Raw genomic sequence first — 21,515 nt, 5'->3', positions numbered from 1 at the left:
TCGAGAGACATGAAGAAATTAGCAAATTTGAGGAGGGAGTTGAGAAGAGCCCGTGACGAAATTAAAATGTTCATACCTGGCTCGAAGATGTGTTCAAAGATGCGAATCGAAGCTAACAACGCTAGCTATCTTATGGAATTAAAAAGTCAAGATTTTGAAACTCGGGTCGAGAGACATGAAGAAATTAGCAAATTTGAGGAGGGAGTTGACAAGAACCCGTGAGTAAATTAAAATGGTCATACCTGGCTCGTGTGATATCGGATTTTTGTGTTCAAACATGCGAATCGAAGATAACAACGCTAGCTATGACATGGAATTAAAAAATCAAGATTTTGAACCTCAGGTCGAGAGACATGAAGGAATTAGCAAATTTGAGGAGGGACTTGACAAGAGCCCGTGAGTAAATTAAAATGGTCATACCTAGCTCGTGTGATATCGGATTTTTGTGTTCAAAGATGCGAATCGAAGCTAACAAAGCTAGCTATCTTATTGAATTTAAAAATCAAGATTTGGAAACTCAGGTCGAGAGACATGAAGAAATTAGCAAATTTGAGGAGGGACTTGAGAAGAGCCCGTGAGTAAATTAAAATGGTCATACCTGGCTCGTGTGATAATGGATTTTTGTGATCAAACATGCAAATCGAAGCTCACAACCCTAGCTATCTTATGGAATTAAAAAATCAAGATTTTGAAATTCAGGTCGAGAGACATGAAGGAATTAGCCAATTTGAGGAGGGACTTGAGAAGAGCCCGTGAGTAAATTAAAATGGTCATACCTGGCTCGTGTGATATCGGATTTTTGTGTTCAAAGATGCAAATCGAAGCTAACAAAGCTAGCTATCTTATTGAATTTAAAAATCAAGATTTGGAAACTCAGGTCGAGAGACATGAAGAAATTAGCAAATTTGAGGAGGGCGTTGACAAGAGCCCGTGAGTAAATTAAAATGGTCATACCTGGCTCGTGTGATATCGGATTTTTGTGTTCAAAGTTACGAATCGAAGCTCACAACCCTAGCTATGACATGGAATTAAAAAATCAAGATTTTGAAACTCAGGTCAAGAGACATGAAGAAATTAGCAAATTTGAGGAGGGAGTTGAAAAGAGCCCCTGAGTAAATTAAAATGTTCATACCTGGCTCGTGTGATAATGGATTTTTGTGATCAAACATGCAAATCGAAGCTCACAACCCTAGCTATCTTATGGAATTAAAAAATCAAGATTTTGAAACTCAGGTCGAGAGACATGAAGGAATTAGCCAATTTGAGGAGGGACTTGAGAAGAGCCTGTGAGTAAATTAAAGTGGTCATACCTGGCTCGTGTGATATCGGATTTTTGTGTTCAAACATGCGAATCGAAGCTCACAACCGTAGCTATGACATGGAATTAAGAAATCAAGACTTTGAAACTCAAGTCAAGAGACATGAAGAAATTAGCAAATTTGAGGAGGGAGTTGACAAGAGCCCGTGAGTAAATTAAAATGGTCATACCTGGCTCGTGTGATAATGGATTTTTGTGATCAAACATGCAAATCGAAGCTCACAACCCTAGCTATCCTATGGAATTAAAAAATCAAGATTTTGAAACTCAGGTCGAGAGACATGAAGGAATTAGCCAATTTGAGGAGGGACTTGAGAAGAGCCCGTGAGTAAATTAAAATGGTCATACCTGGCTCGTGTGATATCGGATTTTTGTGTTCAAAGATGCGAATCGAAGCTAACAACGCTAGCTATCGTATGGAATTAAAAAATCAAGATTTTGATACTCAGGTCGAGAGACATGAAGAAATTAGCAAATTTTAGGAGGGACTTGAGAAGAGCCCGTGACGAAATTAAAATGTTCATACCTGGCTCGTGTGATAATGGATTTTTGTGATCAAACATGCAAATCGAAGCTAACAAAGCTAGCTATCTTATTGAATTTAAAAATCAAGATTTGGAAACTCAGGTCGAGAGACATGAAGAAATTAGCAAATTTGAGGAGGGCGTTGACAAGAGCCCGTGAGTAAATTAAAATGGTCATACCTGGCTCGTGTGATATCGGATTTTTGTGTTCAAAGTTACGAATCGAAGCTCACAACCCTAGCTATGACATGGAATTAAAAAATCAAGATTTTGAAACTCAGGTCAAGAGACATGAAGAAATTAGCAAATTTGAGGAGGGAGTTGAAAAGAGCCCGTGAGTAAATTAAAATGTTCATACCTGGCTCGTGTGATAATGGATTTTTGTGATCAAACATGCAAATCGAAGCTCACAACCCTAGCTATCTTATGGAATTAAAAAATCAAGATTTTGAAACTCAGGTCGAGAGACATGAAGGAATTAGCCAATTTGAGGAGGGACTTGAGAAGAGCCTGTGAGTAAATTAAAGTGGTCATACCTGGCTCGTGTGATATCGGATTTTTGTGTTCAAACATGCGAATCGAAGCTCACAACCGTAGCTATGACATGGAATTAAGAAATCAAGACTTTTAAACTCAAGTCAAGAGACATGAAGAAATTAGCAAATTTGAAGAGGGAGTTGACAAGAGCCCGTGAGTAAATTAAAATGGTCATACCTGGCTCGTGTGATAATGGATTTTTGTGATCAAACATGCAAATCGAAGCTCACAACCCTAGCTATCCTATGAAATTAGAAAATCAAGATTTTGAAACTCAGGTCGAGAGACATGAAGGAATTAGCCAATTTGAGGAGGGACTTGAGAAGAGCCCGTGAGTAAATTAAAATGGTCATACCTGGCTCGTGTGATATCGGATTTTTGTGTTCAAAGATGCGAATCGAAGCTAACAACGCTAGCTATCGTATGGAATTAAAAAATCAAGATTTTGAAACTCAGGTCGAGAGACATGAAGAAATTAGCAAATTTGAGGAGGGACTTGAGAAGAGCCCGTGACGAAATTAAAATGTTCATACCTGGCTCGTGTGATAATGGATTTTTGTGATCAAACATGCAAATCGAAGCTAACAAAGCTAGCTATCTTATTGAATTTAAAAATCAAGATTTGGAAACTCAGGTCGAGAGACATGAAGAAATTAGCAAATTTGAGGAGGGCGTTGACAAGAGCCCGTGAGTAAATTAAAATGGTCATACCTGGCTCGTGTGATATCGGATTTTTGTGTTCAAACATGCGAATCGAAGCTCACAACCCTAGCTATGACATGGAATTAAAAAATCAAGATTTTGAAACTCAGGTCAAGAGACATGAAGAAATTAGCAAATTTGAGGAGGGAGTTGAAAAGAGCCCGTGAGTAAATTAAAATATTCATACCTGGCTCGTGTGATAATGGATTTTTGTGATCAAAAATGCAAATCTAAGCTCTCAACCCTAGCTATCTTATGGAATTAAAAAATCAAGATTTTGAAACTCAGGTCGAGAGACATGAAGAAATTAGCAAATTTGAGGAGGGAGTTGAGAAGAGCCCGTGACGAAATTAAAATGTTCATACCTGGCTCGAAGATGTGTTCAAAGATGCGAATCGAAGCTAACAACGCTAGCTATCTTATGGAATTAAAAAGTCAAGATTTTGAAACTCGGGTCGAGAGACATGAAGAAATTAGCAAATTTGAGGAGGGAGTTGACAAGAACCCGTGAGTAAATTAAAATGGTCATACCTGGCTCGTGTGATATCGGATTTTTGTGTTCAAACATGCGAATCGAAGATAACAACGCTAGCTATGACATGGAATTAAAAAATCAAGATTTTGAACCTCAGGTCGAGAGACATGAAGGAATTAGCAAATTTGAGGAGGGACTTGACAAGAGCCCGTGAGTAAATTAAAATGGTCATACCTAGCTCGTGTGATATCGGATTTTTGTGTTCAAAGATGCGAATCGAAGCTAACAAAGCTAGCTATCTTATTGAATTTAAAAATCAAGATTTGGAAACTCAGGTCGAGAGACATGAAGAAATTAGCAAATTTGAGGAGGGACTTGAGAAGAGCCCGTGAGTAAATTAAAATGGTCATACCTGGCTCGTGTGATAATGGATTTTTGTGATCAAACATGCAAATCGAAGCTCACAACCCTAGCTATCTTATGGAATTAAAAAATCAAGATTTTGAAATTCAGGTCGAGAGACATGAAGGAATTAGCCAATTTGAGGAGGGACTTGAGAAGAGCCCGTGAGTAAATTAAAATGGTCATACCTGGCTCGTGTGATATCGGATTTTTGTGTTCAAAGATGCAAATCGAAGCTAACAAAGCTAGCTATCTTATTGAATTTAAAAATCAAGATTTGGAAACTCAGGTCGAGAGACATGAAGAAATTAGCAAATTTGAGGAGGGCGTTGACAAGAGCCCGTGAGTAAATTAAAATGGTCATACCTGGCTCGTGTGATATCGGATTTTTGTGTTCAAAGTTACGAATCGAAGCTCACAACCCTAGCTATGACATGGAATTAAAAAATCAAGATTTTGAAACTCAGGTCAAGAGACATGAAGAAATTAGCAAATTTGAGGAGGGAGTTGAAAAGAGCCCGTGAGTAAATTAAAATGTTCATACCTGGCTCGTGTGATAATGGATTTTTGTGATCAAACATGCAAATCGAAGCTCACAACCCTAGCTATCTTATGGAATTAAAAAATCAAGATTTTGAAACTCAGGTCGAGAGACATGAAGGAATTAGCCAATTTGAGGAGGGACTTGAGAAGAGCCTGTGAGTAAATTAAAGTGGTCATACCTGGCTCGTGTGATATCGGATTTTTGTGTTCAAACATGCGAATCGAAGCTCACAACCGTAGCTATGACATGGAATTAAGAAATCAAGACTTTGAAACTCAAGTCAAGAGACATGAAGAAATTAGCAAATTTGAGGAGGGAGTTGACAAGAGCCCGTGAGTAAATTAAAATGGTCATACCTGGCTCGTGTGATAATGGATTTTTGTGATCAAACATGCAAATCGAAGCTCACAACCCTAGCTATCCTATGGAATTAAAAAATCAAGATTTTGAAACTCAGGTCGAGAGACATGAAGGAATTAGCCAATTTGAGGAGGGACTTGAGAAGAGCCCGTGAGTAAATTAAAATGGTCATACCTGGCTCGTGTGATATCGGATTTTTGTGTTCAAAGATGCGAATCGAAGCTAACAACGCTAGCTATCGTATGGAATTAAAAAATCAAGATTTTGATACTCAGGTCGAGAGACATGAAGAAATTAGCAAATTTTAGGAGGGACTTGAGAAGAGCCCGTGACGAAATTAAAATGTTCATACCTGGCTCGTGTGATAATGGATTTTTGTGATCAAACATGCAAATCGAAGCTAACAAAGCTAGCTATCTTATTGAATTTAAAAATCAAGATTTGGAAACTCAGGTCGAGAGACATGAAGAAATTAGCAAATTTGAGGAGGGCGTTGACAAGAGCCCGTGAGTAAATTAAAATGGTCATACCTGGCTCGTGTGATATCGGATTTTTGTGTTCAAAGTTACGAATCGAAGCTCACAACCCTAGCTATGACATGGAATTAAAAAATCAAGATTTTGAAACTCAGGTCAAGAGACATGAAGAAATTAGCAAATTTGAGGAGGGAGTTGAAAAGAGCCCGTGAGTAAATTAAAATGTTCATACCTGGCTCGTGTGATAATGGATTTTTGTGATCAAACATGCAAATCGAAGCTCACAACCCTAGCTATCTTATGGAATTAAAAAATCAAGATTTTGAAACTCAGGTCGAGAGACATGAAGGAATTAGCCAATTTGAGGAGGGACTTGAGAAGAGCCTGTGAGTAAATTAAAGTGGTCATACCTGGCTCGTGTGATATCGGATTTTTGTGTTCAAACATGCGAATCGAAGCTCACAACCGTAGCTATGACATGGAATTAAGAAATCAAGACTTTTAAACTCAAGTCAAGAGACATGAAGAAATTAGCAAATTTGAAGAGGGAGTTGACAAGAGCCCGTGAGTAAATTAAAATGGTCATACCTGGCTCGTGTGATAATGGATTTTTGTGATCAAACATGCAAATCGAAGCTCACAACCCTAGCTATCCTATGAAATTAGAAAATCAAGATTTTGAAACTCAGGTCGAGAGACATGAAGGAATTAGCCAATTTGAGGAGGGACTTGAGAAGAGCCCGTGAGTAAATTAAAATGGTCATACCTGGCTCGTGTGATATCGGATTTTTGTGTTCAAAGATGCGAATCGAAGCTAACAACGCTAGCTATCGTATGGAATTAAAAAATCAAGATTTTGAAACTCAGGTCGAGAGACATGAAGAAATTAGCAAATTTGAGGAGGGACTTGAGAAGAGCCCGTGACGAAATTAAAATGTTCATACCTGGCTCGTGTGATAATGGATTTTTGTGATCAAACATGCAAATCGAAGCTAACAAAGCTAGCTATCTTATTGAATTTAAAAATCAAGATTTGGAAACTCAGGTCGAGAGACATGAAGAAATTAGCAAATTTGAGGAGGGCGTTGACAAGAGCCCGTGAGTAAATTAAAATGGTCATACCTGGCTCGTGTGATATCGGATTTTTGTGTTCAAACATGCGAATCGAAGCTCACAACCCTAGCTATGACATGGAATTAAAAAATCAAGATTTTGAAACTCAGGTCAAGAGACATGAAGAAATTAGCAAATTTGAGGAGGGAGTTGAAAAGAGCCCGTGAGTAAATTAAAATGTTCATACCTGGCTCGTGTGATAATGGATTTTTGTGATCAAACATGCAAATCGAAGCTCACAACCCTAGCTATCTTATGGAATTAAAAAATCAAGATTTTGAAACTCAGGTCGAGAGACATGAAGGAATTAGCCAATTTGAGGAGGGACTTGAGAAGAGCCTGTGAGTAAATTAAAGTGGTCATACCTGGCTCGTGTGATATCGGATTTTTGTGTTCAAACATGCGAATCGAAGCTCACAACCGTAGCTATGACATGGAATTAAGAAATCAAGACTTTGAAACTCAAGTCAAGAGACATGAAGAAATTAGCAAATTTGAGGAAGGAGTTGACAAGAGCCCGTGAGTAAATTAAAATGGTCATACCTGGCTCGTGTGATAATGGATTTTTGTGATCAAACATGCAAATCGAAATTAGCAAATTTGAGGAGGGAGTTGAAAAGAGCCCCTGAGTAAATTAAAATGTTCATACCTGGCTCGTGTGATAATGGATTTTTGTGATCAAACATGCAAATCGAAGCTCACAACCCTAGCTATCTTATGGAATTAAAAAATCAAGATTTTGAAACTCAGGTCGAGAGACATGAAGGAATTAGCCAATTTGAGGAGGGACTTGAGAAGAGCCTGTGAGTAAATTAAAGTGGTCATACCTGGCTCGTGTGATATCGGATTTTTGTGTTCAAACATGCGAATCGAAGCTCACAACCGTAGCTATGACATGGAATTAAGAAATCAAGACTTTGAAACTCAAGTCAAGAGACATGAAGAAATTAGCAAATTTGAGGAGGGAGTTGACAAGAGCCCGTGAGTAAATTAAAATGGTCATACCTGGCTCGTGTGATAATGGATTTTTGTGATCAAACATGCAAATCGAAGCTCACAACCCTAGCTATCCTATGGAATTAAAAAATCAAGATTTTGAAACTCAGGTCGAGAGACATGAAGGAATTAGCCAATTTGAGGAGGGACTTGAGAAGAGCCCGTGAGTAAATTAAAATGGTCATACCTGGCTCGTGTGATATCGGATTTTTGTGTTCAAAGATGCGAATCGAAGCTAACAACGCTAGCTATCGTATGGAATTAAAAAATCAAGATTTTGATACTCAGGTCGAGAGACATGAAGAAATTAGCAAATTTTAGGAGGGACTTGAGAAGAGCCCGTGACGAAATTAAAATGTTCATACCTGGCTCGTGTGATAATGGATTTTTGTGATCAAACATGCAAATCGAAGCTAACAAAGCTAGCTATCTTATTGAATTTAAAAATCAAGATTTGGAAACTCAGGTCGAGAGACATGAAGAAATTAGCAAATTTGAGGAGGGCGTTGACAAGAGCCCGTGAGTAAATTAAAATGGTCATACCTGGCTCGTGTGATATCGGATTTTTGTGTTCAAAGTTACGAATCGAAGCTCACAACCCTAGCTATGACATGGAATTAAAAAATCAAGATTTTGAAACTCAGGTCAAGAGACATGAAGAAATTAGCAAATTTGAGGAGGGAGTTGAAAAGAGCCCGTGAGTAAATTAAAATGTTCATACCTGGCTCGTGTGATAATGGATTTTTGTGATCAAACATGCAAATCGAAGCTCACAACCCTAGCTATCTTATGGAATTAAAAAATCAAGATTTTGAAACTCAGGTCGAGAGACATGAAGGAATTAGCCAATTTGAGGAGGGACTTGAGAAGAGCCTGTGAGTAAATTAAAGTGGTCATACCTGGCTCGTGTGATATCGGATTTTTGTGTTCAAACATGCGAATCGAAGCTCACAACCGTAGCTATGACATGGAATTAAGAAATCAAGACTTTGAAACTCAAGTCAAGAGACATGAAGAAATTAGCAAATTTGAAGAGGGAGTTGACAAGAGCCCGTGAGTAAATTAAAATGGTCATACCTGGCTCGTGTGATAATGGATTTTTGTGATCAAACATGCAAATCGAAGCTCACAACCCTAGCTATCCTATGAAATTAGAAAATCAAGATTTTGAAACTCAGGTCGAGAGACATGAAGGAATTAGCCAATTTGAGGAGGGACTTGAGAAGAGCCCGTGAGTAAATTAAAATGGTCATACCTGGCTCGTGTGATATCGGATTTTTGTGTTCAAAGATGCGAATCGAAGCTAACAACGCTAGCTATCGTATGGAATTAAAAAATCAAGATTTTGAAACTCAGGTCGAGAGACATGAAGAAATTAGCAAATTTGAGGAGGGACTTGAGAAGAGCCCGTGACGAAATTAAAATGTTCATACCTGGCTCGTGTGATAATGGATTTTTGTGATCAAACATGCAAATCGAAGCTAACAAAGCTAGCTATCTTATTGAATTTAAAAATCAAGATTTGGAAACTCAGGTCGAGAGACATGAAGAAATTAGCAAATTTGAGGAGGGCGTTGACAAGAGCCCGTGAGTAAATTAAAATGGTCATACCTGGCTCGTGTGATATCGGATTTTTGTGTTCAAACATGCGAATCGAAGCTCACAACCCTAGCTATGACATGGAATTAAAAAATCAAGATTTTGAAACTCAGGTCAAGAGACATGAAGAAATTAGCAAATTTGAGGAGGGAGTTGAAAAGAGCCCGTGAGTAAATTAAAATGTTCATACCTGGCTCGTGTGATAATGGATTTTTGTGATCAAACATGCAAATCGAAGCTCACAACCCTAGCTATCTTATGGAATTAAAAAATCAAGATTTTGAAACTCAGGTCGAGAGACATGAAGGAATTAGCCAATTTGAGGAGGGACTTGAGAAGAGCCTGTGAGTAAATTAAAGTGGTCATACCTGGCTCGTGTGATATCGGATTTTTGTGTTCAAACATGCGAATCGAAGCTCACAACCGTAGCTATGACATGGAATTAAGAAATCAAGACTTTGAAACTCAAGTCAAGAGACATGAAGAAATTAGCAAATTTGAGGAAGGAGTTGACAAGAGCCCGTGAGTAAATTAAAATGGTCATACCTGGCTCGTGTGATAATGGATTTTTGTGATCAAACATGCAAATCGAAGCTCACAACCCTAACTATCCTATGGAATTAAAAAATCAAGATTTTGAAACTCAGGTCGAGAGACATGAAGGAATTAGCCAATTTGAGGAGGGACTTGAGAAGAGCCCGTGAGTAAATTAAAATGGTCATACCTGGCTCGTGTGATATCGGATTTTTGTGTTCAAAGATGCGAATCGAAGCTAACAACGCTAGCTATCGTATGGAATTAAAAAATCAAGATTTTGAAACTCAGGTCGAGAGACATGAAGAAATTAGCAAATTTGAGGAGGGACTTGAGAAGAGCCCGTGACGAAATTAAAATGTTCATACCTGGCTCGTGTGATAATGGATTTTTGTGATGAAACATGCAAATCGAAGCTAACAAAGCTAGCTATCTTATTGAATTTAAAAATCAAGATTTTGAAACTCAGGTCGAGAGACATGAAGGAATTAGCCAATTTGAGGAGGGACTTGAGAAGAGCCCGTGAGTAAATTAAAATGGTCATACCTGGCTCGTGTGATATCGGATTTTTCTGTTCAAACATGCGAATCGAAGCTCACAACCCTAGCTATGACATGGAATTAAAAAATCAAGATTTTGAAACTCAGGTCAATAGACATGAAGAAATTAGCAAATTTGAGGAGGGAGTTGAAAAGAGCCCGTGAGTAAATTAAAATATTCATACCTGGCTCGTGTGATAATGGATTTTTGTGATCAAACATGCAAATCTAAGCTCTCAACCCTAGCTATCTTATGGAATTAAAAAATCAAGATTTTGAAACTCAGGTCGAGAGACATGAAGGAATTAGCCAATTTGAGGAGGGACTTGAGAAGAGCCTGTGAGTAAATTAAAGTGGTCATACCTGGCTCGTGTGATATCGGATTTTTGTGTTGAAACATGCGAATCGAAGCTCACAACCGTAGCTATGACATGGAATTAAGAAATCAAGACTTTGAAACTCAAGTCAAGAGACATGAAGAAATTAGCAAATTTGAAGAGGGAGTTGACAAGAGCCCGTGAGTAAATTAAAATGGTCATACCTGGCTCGTGTGATAATGGATTTTTGTGATCAAACATGCAAATCGAAGCTCACAACCCTAGCTATCCTATGGAATTAAAAAATCAAGATTTTGAAACTCAGGTCGAGAGACATGAAGGAATTAGCCAATTTGAGGAGGGACTTGAGAAGAGCCCGTGAGTAAATTAAAATGGTCATACCTGGCTCGTGTGATATCGGATTTTTGTGTTCAAAGATGCGAATCGAAGCTAACAACGCTAGCTATCGTATGGAATTAAAAAATCAAGATTTTGAAACTCAGGTCGAGAGACATGAAGAAATTAGCAAATTTTAGGAGGGACTTGAGAAGAGCCCGTGACGAAATTAAAATGTTCATACCTGGCTCGTGTGATAATGGATTTTTGTGATCAAACATGCAAATCGAAGCTAACAAAGCTAGCTATCTTATTGAATTTAAAAATCAAGATTTGGAAACTCAGGTCGAGAGACATGAAGAAATTAGCAAATTTGAGGAGGGCGTTGACAAGTGTCATAACTAGACTCGAACCCATAACCTTTTGTTACACGGGTCGAGACTTTACCATTAGGTTATGAGTTGTAATTTGAAGGATATTATTTTCATTTAGGTTTGATTAGGAAATTGATGTACATCATTCTCTCTCTCTCTCTCTCTCTCTCTCTCTCACTCACTCATTCCTTCTCTCAAAGTTCGACACCTCTCATAGTACTAATCCTTCTCTGTCTTAGTACTATTCCCCAACAATAGTACTAATCCTTCTTTTAGTACTAATTCCTTCTCTGCCTTAATAGAGTTCCTGACAGTTTGAACCGATTTTGCCTACTAGTCTCCCTCTTCCTTCTGTCTCTCTCCTTTCCTACTAGTCTCTTATTTCCCTTTTCCTTCATCCCATGGCCACCGTTAGCGCTGAAGAGTATCAATCCGTTTTCTCGGAATTTCAATGCTTGAAAGAGAAGTTTCATGCTTTGGAACAAGAAAATCAACGCTTGTTGGGGGATCTTCAGCAAATTTCCTTAGAAAAGCAGCAAACGCAACAACAGCATGGGGAACTTGCGTTACGCGTGCAACAACTCGAAGCAACCATCGTAGCAATGCAACAACAAGGGCACGGAGCACAAGGGATTCATAAAGAACCCAAGATTGGCCTTCCCACGAAGTTCGATGGAACGCGATCGCAGTTTAGAGGGTTTCTTAACCAGGTACGGTTAGTTATTCAAATGCATCCGTCCCGATATCCCACCGATGCATCACGAGTGGGTTTAGTAGGCACGTTGTTAAATGGCTCAGCATTAGCATGGTTCGCTCCGCTACTAGAAAAGGAATCTCCAGTACTAAATAATTTTGAAGAATTCATAAGTGAGTTTAAAGCATGTTTTGGAGATACTGACAGCATAAGGACTGCAATCAACAAAATCCGGCGATTACGCCAAGGTGACCGTCCAGCCTCCGCATATGCTGCAGATTTCCGCCTACTCGCCGCCGATATCCCCTGGGATGATCAAGCATTGATGGAGCAGTTCCGCTATGGTCTACGCAACGATGTCAAGGATTTACTCTTGACTTTCCCTGAAGAGCCAAAATCATTAACAGAAGCAATCAGTCGAGCGGTCAGATGTGACAACCGCCTCTTCGAGCGACGTTCGGAACGACAATTTCAGATGCCGAGGGCAAGATCCGAGCCTACCTATGCCTCAGTGGTAGCGAAACCTTTTCAAAGGGAGTCACATAATGCGCCTCCAGTAAGTACTCCAACTCCAATGGAAATTGACACTACACGTCGTCGTGGGCCGCTATCGGAGGAGGAAAAGCAACGACGCCGAACAAACCGATTATGCCTTTATTGCGGTGGACCAGGGCATATCGCGATAAACTGTCCCCATAGACCAAGAAGGCAGGTAAACCAAGTCATTGTTAGTTCTGACTATACTAAACCCGAGTCTATTTCAGTAGGAATCTCTGATAATCCTCATAGTCATAATAGTCCTAATAGTACTAATAGTCCGAATCTCGCAAACAAATTTGATGTCCTTAGCCAATTAGAAGAAGAGTTAAACGACTAAGTCCAGCCAAAATAGGAGCCGTTTGGTTGGACAGCCCTAGATCTGTGCAGCCCATTAGTGGTTCCATTCCCTCTAAGCAAGTTAGTGATGTGTTCGTAGTCCAAGTAGCAGTTAGTACTAAAAGTACCCCTCCAGTACATACCTTAGCCCTTCTAGATTCCGGAGCTAATTCTTGCTTCATGGATAGGAATTTTGCCCGAGCTCATCAGATATCTCTCAGAAAGCTCCCATGTCCAGCCTCAGTAGTAGTCATTGATGGTCGTCCCATTGCTTCTGGTAATATCATAGAAGAGTCGGAACCCGTTAATATTGTCCTAGATAACTTAACATGTGTAGTATCATTTAATATTATTAGTATTCCAGAACATCCCATAGATTTAGGATTACCATGGTTCGAGTTACATGACCCAGACATAGATTGGAGGACAAGGGAAATCCGGTTGCGACAAACCCAAGGATCTATCCAGAAGGTTGCAACCATTTCGCTACGTCAGTTGCGTGAGGAAGGGCGCAAGGAGGAAATGTTTCTCTTTGCAATATCAGTACAACCCTCCAGCACCACCAAAGAGGAGTCCACCGTTCAACTTCCCGAGAAGTATCGTCAGTATGCTGATGTGTTCGATAAAGTACAAGCCAACACACTTCCTCATCATCGGCCGTACGACTGCGCCATCGACTTACAACCGGGAAAAGAGCCGCCATGGGGGCCGATCTACAATTTGTCACCAACCGAGCTAGAAGTCCTTCGAGCCTATATAGAGGAGAATTTGGAGAACGGTTTCATTCGGCATTCGAAATCTCCAGCCGGCGCACCCATTTTCTTCGTCAAGAAAAAAGATGGCTCGCTTCGACTCGTTGTAGATTACCGTGGCTTGAATAAGGTCACAGTAAGAAATAGGTATGCTCTTCCCCTTATCTCAAGTCTTTTAGAACGGATCAACGGTGCCAGGTTCTTCACGAAGATCGACTTACGAGGAGCCTATAACCTCGTACGGATCCGACCAGGAGATGAATGGAAGACCGCGTTTCGCACCAGATATGGGCACTTCGAGTATACGGTCATGCCGTTCGGACTCACTAATGCGCCGGCAGTCTTCCAGCACATGGCGAATGATATATTTCGAGATCTCTTGGATGATTTTTTGATCATCTATTTGGATGATCTACTGGTTTATTCAAAGACCCAAGAAGAACATGATTCTCATGTACTATTAGTACTAAAACGACTTCGAGAACATGGTCTGTATGCAAAGTTAGAGAAATGTAGTTTCGGGTGCAACCAAGTGGAGTTTCTCGGCTATGTCATCTCCTCAGAAGGCATATCTATGGACCCAGCCAAGGTCAAAACGGTGATAGAATGGCACACTCCGCGTTCGGTGCGGGATGTGCAATGCTTCCTAGGCTTTGCAAATTTCTACCGGAAGTTCATACAAAATTACTCAAAAATTGTGCTGCCTCTCACACAGCTCACCAGGAAGGGACAATCATTCATTTGGTCTAAAGAGACGGACATGGCTTTCGAGAGTCTTAAGAAGGCGTTTACATCAGCTCCAATTTTAGGTCATGTGGATCCGGAAAAACCATTCATTATCGAAGCTGATGCATCGGATTTCGCATTGGGGAGCATTCTGTCACAACAGGGTAACGACGAGAAGCTACATCCTGTGGCTTTCCACTCCCGTAAGTTTGACACCGCCGAAATCAACTACGAAATTCATGATAAAGAGCTATTAGCAATAGTTGATTCTTTTATGCAATGGAGGCATTTCCTGGAGGGATCTCCTCATCAGGTCACTGTATTCAGTGACCACAAGAACCTTGCCTACTTTCAAGATGCTCGTGTACTGAATCGACGTCAAGCTCGGTGGGCCCACTTCCTCACACGCTTCGACTTCAAAATTACATATCGTCCGGGGAAGCACCAAGGGAAGGCAGATGCATTATCACGGCGTTCGTATCTAACACCACGTCCCGGTGAGCCAGCTTTCGATAACCAGAAGCAAGTAATCTTGGGTCCAGCACGACTGCAAGCAGCACAGATCTTTGACATGCCCGTGGATTCCGACATTACCAATACTATACGTGAGGACTTGAAGACTGACGCTTTCGCCCAAGCTATACTAGCACAAATTGACCCCTCTCGAGCGTCATGTTCACAATCACAATCACCAGGTACGGATTATCGGCAATTCAAATACTGTGATGGATTACTCTTCTTTAAAGAACTTTTGTATGTTCCTAATGGTTCTTGCCGCCTTCGAGTAGTACAAAACTGCCATGACACATATACAGCAGGACATTTTGGTAGTACTAAAACATTAGATTTAGTACAACGATCATTCTGGTGGCCCCGTATGCGACAATTTGTCGAAGATTTTGTTCGGACTTGCGATACATGCTGCAGAGCGAAAATGCCAAGACATCATCCATATGGTTTATTAGAACCATTACCAATTCCAAGCAAGCCATGGCAATCCATTGCTCTTGACTTCATTACAGATCTTCCAGTCTCTAAGGGATTCAGTGCGATTCTCACAGTGGTGGATCGATATACGAAGATGGCTCATTTCTTACCATGTACTAAAGAAATATCTAGTGAAGACACCGCCGAAATTGTCATGCGGGAAGTATGTCGGCATCATGGACTCCCTGATAATATCATCAGCGATCGTGGACCCCAGTTTGTGTCAAAATTCTGGAAGCACCTTTTTAAAATGCTGAAGGTCACTTGTAACCTCTCCTCCGGCTACCACCCACAAACCGACGGTCAAGCCGAACGAACAAATCAAACACTGGAGCAGTATCTGCGGTGCTTTCTCAATTATCATCAGAATGACTGGGCAGATATTCTTCAGTTCGCCGAATTTGCCTATAATAACGCTATCCACGCATCGACTAAAGTCACGCCATTCTACGCTTATACGGGATATCATCCCCGGTGGTGTGTCCTTGAAACCCCAGAAGTGTCCACAAATCCTTGCGCGGAGGATCGTTTGGAGCGGTTACGCAAGATACAAGCGGATTTATCTACTCAACTCCAGCAAGCTCAACAATCACACAAGGACTACGCAGATCGTCATCGACTTCCATCCAGTTTTAACATTGGAGATCGGGTGTGGCTGCTACGACGACACATCAAGACTACTCGCCCATGTGAGAAGTTGGATTATCGACGATTAGGTCCTTTCCGTATTATCGGGAAGATTAATGATGTCGCTTTTCGTCTCGAGCTACCTCCGCAACTTCGGATACACCCGGTGTTTCATAGTTCTCTCCTCGAACCCTATCACGAGAGCACTATCCCAGGACGTACTATACAACCTCCACCTCCTATCGAGCTCGAAGATGGACCTGAGTATGAGGTCGCTGCCATCCTCGATTCCAAGATTGTTCGCAACAAGCTCTACTATCTAGTCGATTGGCTAGGATATAGTCCCAGCGAGCGTACTTGGGAACCGATCGAGAATATGACCAATGCTCGTGCTCTTCTAGAAGACTTCCATCGACGATATCCCGAGAAACCGGGTCCTCAATCCAAAACGACTCGTGAAACTCGTCGTTTTAAAGGGGGGATAGTGTCATAACTAGACTCGAACCCATAACCTTTTGTTACACGGGTCGAGACTTTACCATTAGGTTATGAGTTGTAATTTGAAGGATATTATTTTCATTTAAATTTGATTAGGAAATTGATGTATATTCCAGATTTCTCTGGAACATTCTAGAAACTTCAGGAGTATTCCTGAAGACACTATAAAAGGAGGCGCAAGGCATTAGTTCGAACCAAATCGGTTCAACGCCAGTCTTAAGCCTTCTAACTACTGTTGTATATCTTCCGTCATATAATACATATATCTTTCGCATCATCATTCTCTCTCTCTCTCTCTCTCTCTCTCTCACTCACTCATTCCTTCTCTCAAAGTTCGACACCTCTCATAGTACTAATCCTTCTCTGTCTTAGTACTATTCCCCAACAATAGTACTAATCCTTCTTTTAGTACTAATTCCTTCTCTGCCTTAATAGAGTTCCTGACAACAAGAGCCCGTGAGTAAATTAAAATGGTCATACCTGGCTCGTGTGATATCGGATTTTTGTGTTCAAACATGCGAATCGAAGCTCACAACCCTAGCTATGACATGGAATTAAAAAATCAAGATTTTGAAACTCAGGTCAAGAGACATGAAGAAATTAGCAAATTTGAGGAGGGAGTTGAAAAGATCCCGTGAGTAAATTAAAATGTTCATACCTGGCTCGTGTGATAATGGATTTTTGTGATCAAACATGCAAATCGAAGCTCACAACCCTAGCTATCTTATGGAATTAAAAAATCAAGATTTTGAAACTCAGGTCGAGAGACATGAAGGAATTAGCCAATTTGAGGAGGGACTTGAGAAGAGCCTCTGAGTAAATTAAAGTGGTCATACCTGGCTCGTGTGATATCGGATTTTTGTGTTCAAACATGCGAATCGAAGCTCACAACCGTAGCTATGACATGGAATTAAGAAATCAAGACTTTGAAACTCAAGTCAAGAGACATGAAGAAATTAGCAAATTTGAGGAGGGAGTTGACAAGAGCCCGTGAGTAAATTAAAATGGTCATACCTGGCTCGTGTGATAATGGATTTTTGTGATCAAACATGCAAATTGAAGCTCACAACCCTAGCTATCCTATGGAATTAAAAAATCAAGATCTTGAAACTCAGGTCGAGAGACATGAAGGAATTAGCCAATTTGAGGAGGGACTTGAGAAGAGCCCGTGAGTAAATTAAAATGGTCATACCTGGCTCGTGTGATATCGGATTTTTGTGTTCAAAGATGCGAATCGAAGCTAACAACGCTAGCTATCGTATGGAATTAAAAAATCAAGATTTTGAAACTCAGGTCGAGAGACATGAAGAAATTAGCAAATTTGAGGAGGGACTTGAGAAGAGCCCGTGACGAAATTAAAATGTTCATACCTGGCTCGTGTGATAATGGATTTTTGTAATCAAACATGCAAATCGAAGCTAACAAAGCTAGCTATCTTATTGAATTTAAAAATCAAGATTTGGAAACTCAGGTCGAGAGACATGAAGAAATTAGCAAATTTGAGGAGGGCGTTGACAAGAGCCCGTGAGTAAATTAAAATGGTCATACCTGGCTCGTGTGATATCGGATTTTTGTGTTCAAACATGCGAATCGAAGCTCACAACCCTAGCTATGACATGAAATTAAAAAATCAAGATTTTGAAACTCAGGTCAAGAGACATGAAGAAATTAGCAAATTTGAGGAGGGAGTTGAAAAGAGCCCATGAGTAAATTAAAATATTCATACCTGGCTCGTGTGATAATGGAATTTTGTGATCAAACATGCAAATCGAAGCTCACAACCCTAGCTATCTTATGGAATTAAAAAATCAAGATTTTGAAACTCAGGTCGAGAGACATGAAGGAATTAGCCAATTTGAGGAGGGACTTGAGAAGAGCCTCTGAGTAAATTAAAGTGGTCATACCTGGCTCGTGTGATATCGGATTTTTGTGTTCAAACATGCGAATCGAAGCTCACAACCGTAGCTATGACATGGAATTAAGAAATCAAGACTTTGAAACTCAAGTCAAGAGACATGAAGAAATTAGCAAATTTGAGGAAGGAGTTGACAAGAGCCCGTGAGTAAATTAAAATGGTCATACCTGGCTCGTGTGATAATGGATTTTTGTGATCAAACATGCAAATCGAAGCTCACAACCCTAGCTATCCTATGGAATTAAAAAATCAAGATTTTGAAACTCAGGTCGAGAGACATGAAAGAATTAGCCAATTTGAGGAGGGACTTGAGAAGAGCCCGTGAGTAAATTAAAATGGTCATACCTGGCTCGTGTGATATCGGATTTTTGTGTTCAAAGATGCGAATCGAAGCTAACAACGCTAGCTATCGTATGGAATTAAAAAATCAAGATTTTGAAACTCAGGTCGAGAGACATGAAGAAATTAGCAAATTTGAGGAGGGACTTGAGAAGAGCCCGTGACGAAATTAAAATGTTCATACCTGGCTCGTGTGATAATGGATTTTTGTGATCAAACATGCAAATCGAAGCTAACAAAGCTAGCTATCTTATTGAATTTAAAAATCAAGATTTGGAAACTCAGGTCGAGAGACATGAAGGAATTAGCCAATTTGAGGAGGGACTTGAGAAGAGCCCGTGAGTAAATTAAAATGGTCATACCTGGCTCGTGTGATATCGGATTTTTGTGTTCAAACATGCGAATCGAAGCTCACAACCCTAGCTATGACATGGAATTAAAAAATCAAGATTTTGAAACTCAGGTCAAGAGACATGAAGAAATTAGCAAATTTGAGGAGGGAGTTGAAAAGAGCCCGTGAGTAAATTAAAATGTTCATACCTGGCTCGTGTGATAATGGATTTTTGTGATCAAACATGCAAATCGAAGCTCACAACCCTAACTATCTTATGGAATTAAAAAATCAAGATTTTGAAACTCAGGTCGAGAGACATGAAGGAATTAGCCAATTTGAGGAGGGACTTGAGAAGAGCCCGTGAGTAAATTAAAATGTTCATACCTGGCTCGTGTGATATCGGATTTTTGTGTTCAAAGATGCGAATCGAAGCTAACAACGCTAGCTATCTTATGGAATTAAAAAATCAAGATTTTGAAAATCAGGTCGAGAGACATGAAGAAATTAGTAAATTTGAGGAGGGAGTTGAAAAGAGCCCGTGAGTAAATTAAAATGTTTATACCTGGCTCGTGTGATAATGGATTTTTGTGATCAAACATGCAAATCGAAGCTCACAACCCTAACTATCTTATGGAATTAAAAAATCAAGATTTTGAAACTCAGGTCGAGAGACATGAAGGAATTAGCCAATTTGAGGAGGGACTTGAGAAGAGCCCGTGAGTAAATTAAAATGTTCATACCTGGCTCGTGTGATATCGGATTTTTGTGTTCAAAGATGCGAATCGAAGCTAACAACGCTAGCTATCTTATGGAATTAAAAAATCAAGATTTTGAAAATCAGGTCGAGAGACATGAAGAAACTAGTAAATTTGAGGAGGGAGTTGAGAAGAGCCCGTGACGAAATTAAAATTTTCATACCTGGCTCGTTTGATAATGGATTTTTGTGATCAAACATGCAAATCGAAGCTAACAAAGCTAGCTATCTTATGGAATTAAAAAGTCAAGATTTTGAAACTCAGGTCGAGAGACATGAAGGAATTAGCCAATTTGAGAAGGGACTGGAGAAGAGCCTGTGAGTAAATTAAAATGGTCATACCTGGCTTGTGTGATATCGGATTTTTGTGTTCAAAGATGCGAATCGAAGCTAACAACGCTAGCTATCGTATGGAATTAAAAAATCAAGATTTTGAAACTCAGGTCGAGAGACATGAAGAAATTAGCAAATTTGAGGAGGGACTTGAGAAGAGCCCGTGACGAAATTAAAATGTTCATACCTGGCTCGTGTGATAATGGATTTTTGTGATCAAACATGCAAATCGAAGATAACAAAGCTAGCTATCTTATTGAATTTAAAAATCAAGATTTGGAAACTCAGGTCGAGAGACATGAAGGAATTAGCCAATTTGAGGAGGGACTTGAGAAGAGCCCGTGAGTAAATTAAAATGGTCATACCTGGCTCGTGTGATATCGGATTTTTGTGTTCAAACATGCGAATCGAAGCTCACAACCCTAGCTATGACATGGAATTAAAAAATCAAGATTTTGAAACTCAGGTCAAGAGACATGAAGAAATTAGCAAATTTGAGGAGGGAGTTGAAAACAGCCCGTGAGTAAATTAAAATGTTCATACCTGGCTCGAAGATGTGTTCAAAGATGTGAATCGAAGCTAACAACGCTAGCTATCTTATGGAATTAAAAAGTCAAGATTTTGAAACTCGGGTCGAGAGACATGAAGAAATTAGCAAATTTGAGGAGGGAGTTGACAAGAGCCCGTGAGTAAATTAAAATGGTCATACCTGGCTCGTGTGATATCGGATTTTTGTGTTCAAACATGCGAATGGAAGCTCACAACCCTAGCTATGACATGGAATTAAAAAATCAAGATTTTCAAACTCAGGTCAAGAGACATGAAGAAATTAGCAAATTTGAGGAGGGAGTTGAAAAGAGCCCGTGAGTAAATTAAAATGTTCATACCTGGCTCGTGTGATAATGGATTTTTGTGATCAAACATGCAAATCGAAGCTCACAACCCTAACTATCTTATGGAATTAAAAAATCAAGATTTTGAAACTCAGGTCGAGAGACATGAAGGAATTAGCCAATTTGAGGAGGGACTTGAGAAGAGCCCGTGAGTAAATTAAAATGTTCATACCTGGCTCGTGTGATATCGGATTTTTGTGTTCAAAGATGCGAATCGAAGCTAACAACGCTAGCTATCTTATGGAATTAAAAAGTCAAGATTTTGAAACTCGGGTCGAGAGACATGAAGAAATTAGCAAATTTGAGGAGGGAGTTGACAAGAGCCCATGAGTAAATTAAAATGGTCATACCTGGCTCGTGTGATATCGGATTTTTGTGTTCAAACATGCGAATGGAAGCTCACAACCCTAGCTATGACATGGAATTAAAAAATCAAGATTTTCAAACTCAGGTCAAGAGACATGAAGAAATTAGCAAATTTGAGGAGGGAGTTGAAAAGAGCCCGTGAGTAAATTAAAATGTTCATACCTGGCTCGTGTGATAATGGATTTTTGTGATCAAACATGCAAATCGAAGCTCACAACCCTAACTATCTTATGGAATTAAAAAATCAAGATTTTGAAACTCAGGTCGAGAGACAT

Source organism: Azolla caroliniana, unplaced genomic scaffold, assembly GCF_043228905.1.
Source record: "Azolla caroliniana isolate FFs.n. ecotype wild unplaced genomic scaffold, voAzoCaro1.0.p SCAF_20, whole genome shotgun sequence".
Classification (NCBI taxonomy): Eukaryota; Viridiplantae; Streptophyta; class Polypodiopsida; order Salviniales; family Salviniaceae; genus Azolla; species Azolla caroliniana.
The sequence above is the reverse complement of the archived record's forward strand: the minus strand, read 5'-3'. Positions refer to the sequence as shown.